The sequence below is a fragment of the Amblyomma maculatum genome, chromosome 3 (assembly GCF_055883805.1).
Source record: "Amblyomma maculatum isolate TAMU_Amacu chromosome 3, ASM5588380v1, whole genome shotgun sequence".
In the NCBI taxonomy this organism is placed as follows: Eukaryota; Metazoa; Arthropoda; class Arachnida; order Ixodida; family Ixodidae; genus Amblyomma; species Amblyomma maculatum.
The window spans coordinates 121,897,225-121,911,098 of record NC_139346.1 but is presented as its reverse complement, the minus strand read 5'-3'; the positions used below and the strand labels follow the sequence as shown (position 1 = coordinate 121,911,098).

Genomic DNA, 13,874 nt, shown 5'->3' with positions numbered 1-13,874 from the left:
CTTTCCCTGGTTGGCAAGATGCCCCACTACTAGCGTACTCTAGTGCCTCGATATCTAGGTAACTTAGCACCAGCAGCTGTTGAGCCAGCACCCGAGTATGCTGCAGCAGTACGTATGTATGCACAACTTGAAGCGCTTCCGAATGTGTTGTGGCAGTCAGTATCATTATCCAGGCTGTGTGAAATCATGCATATGTCGGCCCCACATTCTAACTCTCGCCAAGTCCGACACACAAATGGAAACTTCTTTCTTCGCGTAACCTGACATCGACCGTCAGAGATGTCTACTGACAGTACTCGAAAAAAGGAAGGACGGAAGGAAGGAAGGAAGGAAGGAAGGCAGGAAGGAAGGAAGGAAGGAAGGAAGGAAGGAAGGAAGGAAGGAAGGAAGGAAGGAAGGAAGGAAGGAAGGAAGGAAGGAAGGTTATTTACATATATTTTCTTATTTACCTGAACGTCTTTTTAGCCTGCATCCTCATTTTCCCCACAACGAGGGGCGCTGACCACATTCTACAACGCACATAGCGTAGCCTGCGACTCCTACTACTCCTTTTACTCCTACCACTCCCTCAACTCCCACAACTCCCATGTTCAATAACCCGATATGAATAGTTCCTATATATAGGTTTTGTCTCATGTCCGTAGGTGGAGCATAGCCCACACTTGGTCGCCCGGCAAGCAGCGCCCATGTGGCCTTCCTGTCCGCACCGCGAACAGGCCCGTTTCATGCCGCGATATTCTAGCATGACCCGATGGCCCACGATGGAGAGGAAGTTCGGAGGTGCTCGTGCCATGTCCAATTTTACAAGTCGGGACACATTGCGGACGTGGCTCTTTCCCTTGAACACGGGCTCCGTGACTGCCCGCACTTTGCCATATGGCGCCAGAGCTGCAACCAGGACATCGTCGCCGAAGCACGGCGGAAGCCTGAAAACGCTGACAAAAACCACTGGCGCAGCGAGCTGCACCGACGGCACATGGTGATTTCCGACAGGCAGAGCTCCCGCGGCAACAAAATTCGTCGCTTGCGCCATCGATGCAACAGCAGCGAGGAACTTAGTTCCACCGAGGTGATGCAAATACTGCAACCGTCCCCCCCCCCCCCCCCCCGACACCGACGACCTTCTCGAACACATCATTCAGGTCGTCTGCCGGAGCAGGCTCCGGCAACTCGAAAGTGAAGCACTGGGCGTTGGAAGGCCTATTACATGGTGGTGGTTGGTCCATCTTCCCGGGACCAATATGCCAGGCATATAGCCCGGCCTCGGACGCAGGGGCAACAGGACTACCGGGAATGACAGCAGGCGGGATCCGGGCAGCCGAACCTCAAGCGAACGCCCGCCGAGGAAAATGCGCCCCGGACGCCAGGCAGCAGGCCAGACGCCAGGCCGAGATGCTCCGCTGCACCACCAGCACAAAACGAAACTCGAGCTCATAAGAAAACGGTGAGATGGCAGTTGTCTAGCCACCGAAAAGAGGCAAACAATTACAGGCGTGATGTATAATGCTTCTCCCAACTTCAGTAGGGCTGCAAGATTAGTACAATTTTAGAAGAGAGCTAAGCGATACTCAAAAACCGTTTCGCTCGCCACCCAATTGCAGCAGTTATGTCTACATGTGCTCGTTAACAGCGCATACCCCACTGAGCACAGAATATCTTGTAGCTGTCTTGATATGTCTATATTGGTCACATATATCTTGAGCTATCAAGGACATCTACAAGACGTCGCTTGGTGCTAGTCTAGAAGACATCATTGGCAAGATGTCTGGAATCTGTCCTGTGAAGAATTTTTATGTCTTCAGCTACGCAAGACAGTTATTAGCCGGCTTACGCCAGATGTCTTCTAGAGTTCTGCTTCAGAAGTCTAGCATACTTCTGCACAAGACGTTTCAGGGTCACATGTGCGCCTATAGTGCAATATGTACACAATTTAACTGGACGACACTGTTCTGCATACTCTAAGTATAAATTGTCGAAGGTTTGTTCTAGCAATTTTTCAGCTTGCAAAATGCTGTATCCAAAGTGCCTGCGCTTTTGAATTAAGCATGCAATCTGGGCTGATTCCAGCATGCAGGACCAATATGGCACCAAGAAATGCTGTTTAGGCGATGGGTATCTGAACATAATGTACAAAAGCCGCTGACACCTTCATTTCTGCATCGTTTAATTGGTGCAGCCCATAGCCACACGCGTACTGTGTTCGACCTCGCTGGGCGCAGTCCAGTCCGTCGGAAGACTCCAAACTCCGAGTGTTCACTACGACAAAGTCAGCGAGCGATGTATCCGTGTGTGATAGAAGCCAGTAGTTCGCACAGAGGAACGATTTGCTGCGCTGATTTTAATACGGAACGCCAGCTATGCACGATGCGCCATTCCCAAACTTCGCGCGCCGTGGCCGTTTTGCACCCCTCCTCTTTACAGCGAGATAGAAAATAGTGCGCCAAAATAATTACTCAAGACGCAGGTTGTATTTACCGTTTTGAAACAAATACGTCATAAGCAACAGTTACATTTTGCTTGTATAGCTTGTTTTATGAAATATATTTCAGATTTCTATTGTTTTTAAAGTTAATGTATCAATGCACTGCTCGGCCGCTGGCCATTTCGTCGTGTCTAGTCGTGTCTGCACGTGAGGCCGTTGGTTTGTGACTGCGTTGAAAATGTATTCCGCACAGCGGCTGCTACTTCTGGCTTCAAGGCAAGCTTCGCTGGGTGAGTAAGAAATTGGTTCTTCTAAATGAGTTACTTAATGGAGCAGTAAAGTGACTGAGTGTTTTCTTTTTCCGATAAAAATGCTGCAAGGACCGTTCTTTGCATCCGCCGGCGCAGGCTGTAGGGCGAGCAAGATAGCGCGCGCGGACCGTTTAGTCAGTACGAAAGGCGGTGTTTTATGGCGCATCTATAGTTTTGTGCATGCAGGAAGGTTTTGCGCTTGTAATTCCACTCGCTGCGTTTCGTGAACTGCCATTGGCGGCGGAACCTCGCGATGTAATTCAAAATGAGCTTGGCCATCCGACGTCTTTCGTTGATTGCCGCTGGTTCTAAAACTTTCCCAGGAAACATAACTGAGCACGAAAGTCTGCATGCTTAGCGTGGCCTTCACTCTGCAGCAAGATACAGAAAATACGCACCGTCGAGTGGAAGCCGTGCATTGTTTATGGCAGCCTGCAGAGCTCTATACGCGCGTTATGCCGCGGTTGCGAAAAAGAAAAAGAACGATCTCAATAAGCCGCCTTGACTCTCCCAACTGCTAGCAAAATACTCTCGGCCAGTTCACAGGCACAAGTTGAAACACATGGCGAGATAGGAAGGGCGTACAAACATTCTGCAGTGATTTAATTTTAATAGTTCATAAAATGTTTACAGTCAGCCATTACATTGCCACAACAATACTATAGTCCGTATATATTCAGTGATTAAGTGATTTTACATTTTCATATAGTCAAAAAGCACAATTTAGTTCTTTTTAAGTTCCTGAACTGTATGCTGTGTGATGTGCTTGTGCTCTAGTTGCTTCGGTCCTCAGGTTTCTTTTTTATTGGCGGAAATGTTTTAAGAAATTAAGCTTCAGTTCAATTGGTACAGAAAGAAGTCAAAAGCAAATCTTTCGGAGGGACCTCGTATAACGAAAAGCCTATTATTAATACACAAAAACATATCAATTTCATTTGTTTTCTTGCTTCAGGGCCAATAGACTCTTCCTATCCAGAACTGGGAAAAGAAAATAGAGTACTGAATCTTAACTTACTTTTAAGGCATATAGAATGTAGCCATGTTATAATATGGGTTCAGTGTATGCCTTCTGGCTGTCCTCAACAAAGCTGTGACTCCATGCAAACCTTTTGATAGCATATGGACTCCCGAAGTGAAGGTGTTTGGCATCGAAGGCGAAATGCCTTCATTTAATTTAATGCTCTTTTTCATATTGTGCTGTTGTGTCTGTGTTTGGTGCTCTTGTTATTTTGTGTATGCGCGAATTTTCATGTAAACAAAACACTTACCCAACAGCTCAAGCAAGTGAGCTATGCATTCTTTTTTTTTTTTGCTCTGGGTGCATGCTCGCTGTTTAAAATATTGCTTTCATTGCTTCTAGGAAAAACTGGTGATGCATACATACACAGGTACCTACATATATACATGCATAGATACATACATAGGTAATGCATCCATACATAGATACATGATACATAGATTTATTTTTTCTCTACATATGTCGAATGAAACACTTGGCAAACTCAGAGACAGAAACCTTACCCAGCATAGAAAGTGACTCTCAATAAAAAAAAAAGGAGTGTATAAATCAGGAAAATGGTGGTTTTCGAGGTCATCAAGGAGTTATTAATATACATATATTATACTCAGCACTATTTTGTGCTGCTAGTGCGAGTCTTGGTTAAACATATTTCTATTGTGTACTCAGTACATTTAACCTTATGTGACATTTTTTGAGGTTAAATTCTTATCCTATAGTGGAATTTGTGCCAGTGTTTTGTAGTCAGTGATCTGCTTTATTAAACTTCACAAGAAATCTTTAAAGCATTGAACGCCTTGCAGGTTGCCACCACCTCCACGGCTGCCCAGCAACTATCCTTTTCCTGTCTGTGCTGCAAACACAACTTAGCGATGAGGGCCACAGGACTGACATCTCACTGGGCAGTCGCGGGCTACTGACTGAATACACAGGTATGGTTTGACTGTGCCAACAGTGGGACTTTTTCCTTCTGTTTGGGAGCTCATATATCTAAATCGTGCTTTTGATTTTAATCCTGGCAGGTGTGACATGGAAAGCCAATGAAACTTAGTTTTGCCGACGTCACAAAAGAGTGGTTGGTGTTTGCCTTGTGACAGAGACCAAGTCCACATCTAAAGGCGCTGTGCAGACACCATGAACAGTGCCACAATAGCAAGCAGCTGGGATCAAGGCACCTTCTGTACTCATTTACAACTCAAGTTTGAAGCTTTGTAATTTTGCAAAGGTAGGCCTCCAACAGTTGACAGAGAGGAGCCTCCCAATCAACTGAGCCACAAAGGAATTCCCCCTTTCATGGCAGTAGGTGACAAAAAAGAGGCAGTGCAGCTGGTATTCAGTACCGATAAAGAAAAATCTGCCCAGCCTAGTTAGCTGTTGACAAGGGCTGGAGTGGTACCGGTGTTGAGAACGATCTGATTGGCAGAAAAGCCTCCTTTGGGGGATATTCGCCCTTCATTCTTAATTTTTAACTGACTGCAGTGGATCTGATAGCCCCGGAAGTTTTTTTTTTTTTCAATTTTCTCTGCCCTCTAGGGGTTGTACAGGATAACAGATGCACAACCCATGCCAGCTCTCTCATTTTACAATGCTTTCATGCCAGAATGTTGGCAGTGGTATTCAGACCTTGTTTGTTTTTTTTTTTCAATGCCTTTTCTCCATGCATAATAACAGGCTATTTAGCATAACACAGTCGCACACAAGACAGAGGACACCATCAGCACTTACAACTGTTCAGCAAAAAGCAGCCGATATACATAGCCTACCCAGGTGATGCGCACAGGTACAAGGCAACATGGAAACAGCACCAATTTTGTCAAACTATGCATGAGAAATTTTTCTTCAGTCTCATAAAAAAAACCAATTTGCTACTGACACAGCTGTAACCTGCTTTTTTATATGAAGGGCTTCTAGTGTTTCAAGAGCAATTACCCACAGTTTTCACAATTGGTGCAAACCCTACGGTGCAAGACATGTCGCTCACCTTCATTGTTAATGTCTTTTGAATGTTCCCTAAGTTGGCCATTGACGCAGAATCCTGCCTGTGCAAAATAAGATTTTTCTACATGACAGTAGAATTTTATAGACGGTGGTGCACTTTACGAAATGCTGGCCATGTCTCTTCTGACAGCCGACCCGTTTGCTTTCGTAGCTTATGTGATGGCTTAGCTGAGCAAGCTTTCAGGGAGCAGAGGATACCATCTATACATTAAACAGGTTTGAGCTGTGTCAGCGACACTTCAGCTTTTCTTTGAGGCTGAACAGATATTTCTCATATCTGCTTTGATAAGATTGGTGCTGTTTTCCTGTTGCCTTGTACATGTGCACATCAGCAGTGAAAGCTATGCATCGACTGCTTTCCCCTAAATAAACAGTTGTAGTAAGTACACGTGGTGTCTTCTTTCTTGTGTGTGTCTGTGTTATGCTAAATACCTTTTTTATTTCTGGAAACCAACTATCTCAGCAGTTAACTTCCTTCTTTTTATACCAGCAGAATGTGAAGAGCAGCACCGTGTGCGACACTGAATTTTATCCTCTCTCTCTTTTTTTTTTGCTGTGCCTTCTGTACTCCTCGCAAGCTGTTTGCTGCACTATAAGGGCAGTTTGTGCCATCATGGCTGGTTCATGCTGCCCTTATCTTTTGTAGTGCTGCAAACAGCTTTTGAGATGGAATATAGTGGTTGGTATATACAGTGACAGGGATGCAAACCTTTTGCTCCTTCCTTTTTTTTCTTATGGTGCCTTCTAGTGTTTCTTGTAAAGTGATGTATAACCCTTACCTGCTACCTTTTTCTTAGTGCTTTTTAGTTATGATAGTAGAATGTAACTATGACAGGCATGCAGCCATTGCATTTTTTTTGCAGTGCATTCTAGTCATGCTAACAGGAACAGCAGCAGTGAAGCAGTCTTGGCTTCTTTTTTGCAGTGTAGATTTTTTAATGGATTTGATGTCATGCGTAATGCTCAAGTGTTTATGCAGTTTCTACAATATGTATGTTTGACCAGCATTCAGTTGGTGACATGCATGCACATATAGTATTATGAAATGCAACACTGATGATGATGGTCCTTTGTGAAAGAACATTTTTCTGTATACTGAAGCTTTTTCATTCGAATTTGTTGCTTTGTTTTATTTTGTGCAAACATTATGCAGATAGTTCGTTCAACCGCTCAACCAATTTTGTATACTTTTGCATACCTATCCCTGTTTATTTCTAGTCATTTCCTATTCTTGTTTGGAGTATGGTTGTTTTCATTGTTTTTGCAAACAGATCATTTTAAGCTTGGAGAGAACTGCATTATTATTTTGTCATTTTCATACCACTTGTAGTGTCTAGTTTCTGTGCTTTCAACTTCGTAGTGCATTGTTGTAAAAAATCAAATATATGATTTACACATTTTGTTTCCTAGCACCTTTTGCAGTTACTGCCGAATCTCCCAAAGAGCACCCAACCATGGCTGTCCACCGTGCAGTTTGGAATGTTTTGTAACAAAGAATGTGTACAGATCTCACTTACTGTTTACCGTTTTAATGTCTGTGAGAATGAATGACAATGTGCATCATTCTTTACATGTCAGGTGTTCATGAGTTGGCTCTTTCTGGTGTTTTCTTCCTTGGTACAATATTAGGCTTCAGAGAACCACATTTTTTCATTTGCATACTGTTGCTTGTGGTTTTCCTTGCATTTAACGTCCGTGAGATTGTTGAAGTTGCCTATTTGCAATGTATAATGTTGAGGAAATGAAAGAGTTTTGTAGTTTACTCATGTCATTTTCTAGCATTGGGTGCAGTTACTACCAAACTTTCCAAAGAGCACCTGATGGCCATTTACAGTGAAATGTGGCACGCTTTGTAATAAAAACATACAGTTCTCATTACTAGACAACAGTTGTAGTGCGTGAGAATTAATGATTTACAATTGTACATCAGTTTAGCTTGCATCATAACTGAATGTGTGAAAGAGCACTGTGGGTGTGTGACGGCAATGCAGCTTTAGTTGTAGTAGCATCTGACGAGACTATATTTTGTCTGGCAGTGGTGTTGAAAACCTCTGCAAATACATAAGCATTTCAGAAAGTTTTGCGAGAAATAGTAGGGAATAAATAATTTAGAGCATTGCAGGAGGTTCAAGAGCTCATTTAAGACATTCAGAATCTATTTTAATGATTTCTAGATGATGACTTGCAAGACGTCTTGCAGCTTAAAAAAGTGGGTGCATTAGCTGAGCTAGAAGGCAGCTACAAGATGTACCAAGACATATAAAAACGTCTTTCATATCTTGTCAAAGCATCTTTTAAATGCCTATCAGCTATCTTGGGTGCCACTTCAGATGTCTATAAGTTGACTTGTTTATCTTGGGCAAGATGCCTTATAGCTATCTACTAGACTGACTTATGTTTAGTATGTTATGTGTCTTCCAGATTTCTAGGAGATATCTTGCAAGACGTCTTGTAGCCTAAAAAAGTGGGTGCGTTAGCTGAGCTACAAGATCACTACAAGAAATATCAAGACATCTGGCAATGTCTTGCATATCTTGTCGAGACATATTATATACGTTTAGTAGCCATCTCAGAGGTCTACTGAGACATCTATCAGGCATCTTGCTTGTCTTGGCAAGACAGTTTATAGCCGTCTCATAGATGGGTTGGTGTTTACTGGGTACTATGATAAAGGCATTTCTTAATCACAGCGCAAACTAGGTTTATAGCAAAGTACTATATCACCCCATTAGTGTTGCTCTTTTAGTAAAATTTTTGAAAATATTATATAAATTCGAATCTTAGAATCAACGCGTTCTTGCAAACGGAAACATTTGGTGGACTACGCACATTGCCTTTGCTTCTTTTGCTTTTGGGCGCGGCCATCGCCATCTAGTGACGCTACCATACAACGCATAGAGACGCTAACGTCTTTCGCGTTGCATGTGCACACAAAAAAAATGTGCAAACAATATACCAACAAATATGTTTCTAATCTGAAACATTTTGACCTTATCGTCACATTTTCTGTTTGAGAGAAAACAGACTGAATCATTGATGTAAAGGCCATATTTCTGCGGGAGGTGGTTAGTTCGAAACCCACCGCCGGACACCCACCAGTAAAAATGGGTACAAGCGTCCCCCGGCCAGGCGCTCGGCTTTTCTAGGGGTGTGCGTTTGGGAGAAGCTCCGTAAACCCCGCTGCGCGCCCCTCCTCCGCAGTGGGCCCAAACCCAGTTTCGAACCTCGCAGCCTGCAAAGGTGGTTCAGTTTGTCTTGCAAAGGTACGTCCTTTGAGCCTCACCTGAAGTGCTCCCTTGGAGCCTCAGCTGCAGCAGTCCTAAAAACCAAATATACTCCCCCCCCCCCCCATTTTTCTTTTCTTCCCGGAACTCTTAGCTCTCAATTTTATATTTCTTTACTCTCAAGGTAAGAGACATTAAAGAGGGGAGGGGTCAAATTATGTAATAATAAACAAGCCATGCAGTTAAACATATAGCACAGAACAAGTATCTCCTAATCATACAATGATTCACGGCGTTATAAAAGTAAGGTTCTCCTAATTATACAATATTAGCTAAACAGCTATGAAACAGATCGTTATCATTGATGCATACAATTTAAGCAGGGATATGGTTCCAATCACAAGTTGTACGCGCGATGAAGGCTGAAAAAAAGTTTTAGTGTTCCAGCGACCCAGACCAACTTTGTGAACGTGATCAGGGCGCTGGATTTATCCGGCTGGAAAGCCACTGTCGCCCAAAATCCTGCCTTTTCTGTATGCTCCCGTTTTCATATCGCGCCCTCCTGAAATCCGTGAAAAATGTCGAACCGTGCAGCCGCCTGAGCTTCTGTCAGATTTGAGGAGTATGGGCGTTTTGTAGCTTCGATGCCCGCAAGAAGAGCTAGCAAAGAAAATGTATGTTTACTTCCGGCGAGTCTATTCGGATTCCTAATGTACACTTCAAGCAGCACGAGTTATAATACGTTTTCCTTTTTTGCTACTAAGCAGGGGTTTGTGATGATGATGTGGCATCATTCAAAATGAACCACGTACGCGCCAGGCCACAGTACGAAGCTTACCGACTTCACCGCTCGGTTTGCGAAATTTAATTTTGGTGGAAAGTAACTGAATTGTAGTATTTAGGCACAGACTTTTGACCGCAAACGAACATGTGAAGAGGAAAATTTCGAAAACTTGAAAAATGGACGGAACAATTTTGCGCGCAATCCCGGATTTCACCCGAATTCAAATCGAGGTATCACAAGTAAGCGACGGTCGAGCGGCATCAGGAGTAACCCTCTCTACCCCGATCCGCGTTGGCGCCCCTGAGCAGTGCTACAGTGTATAATGTAGTCGTTCGTGCAGTGAATTGGTACCGCAACTGAAGCTGACCCCGTTGACAAGAACATTCAACAAAGGCTATATAGTCTTGTTTTCGATTCAGTGATTAGGCCCCGCCCAAACGGGCAAGGCCCCACAAAAATTGGCCTATAGGCTCATTGGAGTGTCCCTCCCCACGGTAATCTTTAGTAAAAGGCGAAAGAAAATGTTTTATTACACCCGAAGGTGACATTACAAGTACCGCAGTACAAAACAGACCCGTCAACACCATGACACGGGGTCAATACAATCATGTGAAAAACATGACACGATGCTGGATGACAACAAGAGGACAACACCCTCCAAATTAAAATTGGCTGTAAGCATGACTATTGCTAACAAATGACAACCAAGAATGACAGCCTCCACTTTGCACATACCCATAAATTACGACAGACAACAAAAGAGACCTAACCATATAGGTCACGCAACTGCTAGTGTAGGTCCGAGCTAGCCGTTATGTTACATCAAAAAGACCCTCAAACAGTTAAAAGCCCTCTGTTTTTAGATACAGAAAATGTCGTGTAGACCATTGACGGAGAAACTCTTGTTCCCCCAAAACAAACAGTCGTTCTTCCAAATGAGCGTGTATGATTGTACGCAATTTGCGCAACCTAGGAAACATTGCTCTGTTTCGTCTTCTCGACCTCTCAGACATATTACGGAAGTGCCACAGTACATATATCACTGTATAGTACACGAAGTATTCAAATTTATTCCGCTGTCTCGGGGTATGTGTAGGAAACACACCGAAAACCTTCCCAACAAACTTCCACATAGTACACGCAACTACACATTATTTTATAAGATGATTATTGGTGTCTATTTGAGCACAGTTTATGCATTTATTATTTGGCACCATTCCCCATCTATTCAGCCTGTTCCTCCCCTCAGGGGGCACCTGTTAAAGCAGGTGTTTGTGTGTTTTGTGCGACAGCACGGACCCCAGCACCCACGCTTAGCCGTGCGTGGCATCGCCGTGTCCGGGGAAAAGGGGATCCTGGTGGTTGAGCCGATGCCGAGTGTTCGGACCTTTAAGGCCCCTCGGCGGAGGCAACACACCACTTTGGCCCCAGCTTCACGTAGACGGCACCTCCGGGCTGACCCACCCGGGGGAAATCGGCAGTCGCCTTTTCCTGTTCTCCCCTCCATCTTTCACTTTCCTATTTTCTTTCTTAGAACTGTCATGTCCTCTCTTACCTTCTTCATTTCTTCCTACTTCCAGGCGGCGAGGGTTAACCTTCTGTGGCTAGCTACCCTGAGTTACGCCATATTGGGTTATAGTTACGGTGTACAGCTGGCGTGGGCAGGAATTGACAATTTCTGTCCCGTCCCCTCGTTGGGCTCCATGGTGGGTGGCTGGCACTGCAGCCAAACAATATACTTTTCTATGGCATCTAAACTCCTTAACCCCGATCGTCCTCCTTCTAAAAGGGGGCGCACCGAGACCACCATGTTCTTCTCAAAGAACATAAACAACTTTCCTCGTTTCCACGTGGTCCACAGTGACCACGAGGAAATCACTGCACGACTTGTGTCCCCATTTGTTGTTTCTCGAACGTTGACTGAGGCCATTGGCCAGGGCTATAAGATAAAGAAACTTGGAAACGGTGACCTGCTACTAGAATTAATATACAATCATCAGTATCAGAAGCTCAGTGCAGTCGAATCATTTGGAGAAATACCGGTACAGATTAGCCCACACCGATCACTAAACACTGCCCGAGGAGTCATCTCTGATGATGACCTTAGGTACTTGAGTGAACAAGAACTTCTTGAAGGTCTGAAGGAACAAAATGTCACAGACGCTTACCGGATAAAGATCAGACGAGATAACAAAGAGATAGAAACAAAGCACATTGTACTCACCTTTGCTGCAAGCACTCTCCCAGAATCTGTCGAAGTAGGCTACACAAAGATAAAACTGAGGCCCTACATCCCTAACCCACGCTGTTGCTTCAAATGTCAGAAATATGGCCATGGCTCTCATAGTTGCCGTGGACAACTCACATGTGCAAAGTGTGCCTCGCACGAACACTCTACAGACAACTGCGAAGAACAGCCGCTTCTCTGTTCAAACTGTGAAGGTAACCACCCAGCTTATTCACGCTCATGCCCGTACTGGAAAAAAGAAAAAGAAATAATTACACTGAAAGTCACCGAAAACATATCTTACGGAGAGGCACGAAAGCGGCTTTCTCTTCCTCAACAGCCACACTACTCCGTTGTGACGCAGCAGGGCGCGGCATCACAGCGGTCGTCGGCACCTGCCCAGGAAGCACAGAGTTCTTCCAGGGCAGCGCCACCTGCGCCCTCGGTGTAGTCAGCTAGCGCTACTCCACCACCATCCGCAAAGCTGGCTGCGCGGACCCCCAGGTCAGCCGGCCCAAAGGCCTCGACCCATGAGTCGAGGCCTAAAACTGACAATCCTGTGCTTTCTGCACAGTCGACCACCGCATCTGAAGATGCGATGGACACAACTTCTTCACCCCAGCTGCCTAGGCGGCAAAGCTCATTGGAGCGAAAAAGAAGGGGAAAAGTCCCAATAACAGGTCCCAAGGACCTACAAGCCTAAGTTTAAACTCGTCCCCTAAATAACTTTTAATTATGGCGCTCCTCATTTATTGGAACTGCCGAGGACTCTTTAAAAATTTAGATGATATATATGAAATTCTTGCGGACTATCAACCAAACATACTTTGTTTGCTAGAAACCCATTTAAAACAAGCAGACTCAAATTTCCTTAAGCAATATAATGTATTCAGGAACGACAGGCAAGGCAGCTCTCACTCCTCTGGTGGCGTTGCCATTGTAACACAAAAATCAATCCCCTCTCGAAACATTTCACTCAACACAGACTTAGAGGCAGTGACAATCAGAAGCTTAGTTTATAGTAAAATAACAACGGTATGTTCCCTGTATATTGCTCCAACTTATAAGCTAAGTAGCGAAAGTTTTGAAAAATTGATTGATCAACTTCCGGAACCTTGGTTGCTGGTCGGAGACTTTAATGCTCACCACCCATTATGGGGATGTACAAGAACGGACTCCCGAGGTGTTCTAATCGAAAAATTCTTATTGTCCTCGGGGTCATGCTTACTAAACACGAAACAGCCAACTTACTACAATATAGCACATAACTCTTACACATCCATAGATCTAGCCATTGTCTCCTCGATGTTCCTGGCAGCTACAGAGTGGACTGTCATTAACAATCTATACGGAAGTGACCATTTTCCGATCTTAATAAAATATATTGGGAACGGAAATGAAAATGTCTCGAATCCCAGAAAATTCAAAGAAAATGCAGCCAACTGGAAGATGTTCAGGGAACACTCATCACTGCCTTGTTCATCCATTAGTGGTCTAGATGTACATGAAACTCAGCGCTTGATCACACTGCACATTATAGAAGCTGCAGAAAAATGCATCCCACAAACGTCAAATAAGCCACGAAACAAACGAAGACCCTGGTGGAATGCAGAATGTAAGACTGCTCGTGAAGCTCAGAACAAGGCATGGTCGAACTTGCGACGACACCCCACAGCTGAAAACTTAATTGCCTTTAAGCGAGCAAAGGCAAATGGCAGGCGTGTTCGACGCATCTCCAAGAGAGAAAGCTGGTCATCATTCCTTTCTTCCGTGAACTCTTATTCTGATGCACACAAAGTTCACAACAGGATAAGAGTACTTAAAGGATATAGCACAATCCCAACGCCCCTTGTCAGCACCAGTGGTGACTCTCTTGAACATCAAGCAGAC

General features: G+C 44.3%; 1 long non-coding RNA gene across 1 annotated transcript; it reads left to right on the top strand.

The window, feature by feature from the left end:
- Positions 1-1,643: 1,643 nt before the first annotated feature.
- Positions 1,644-4,828, top strand: LOC146195886 (uncharacterized). Its single transcript, XR_014706050.1, has 3 exons — positions 1,644-2,712; positions 4,555-4,683; positions 4,774-4,828. It is a non-coding gene; the product is annotated as an uncharacterized LOC146195886 (long non-coding RNA).
- Positions 4,829-13,874: the final 9,046 nt, after the last annotated feature.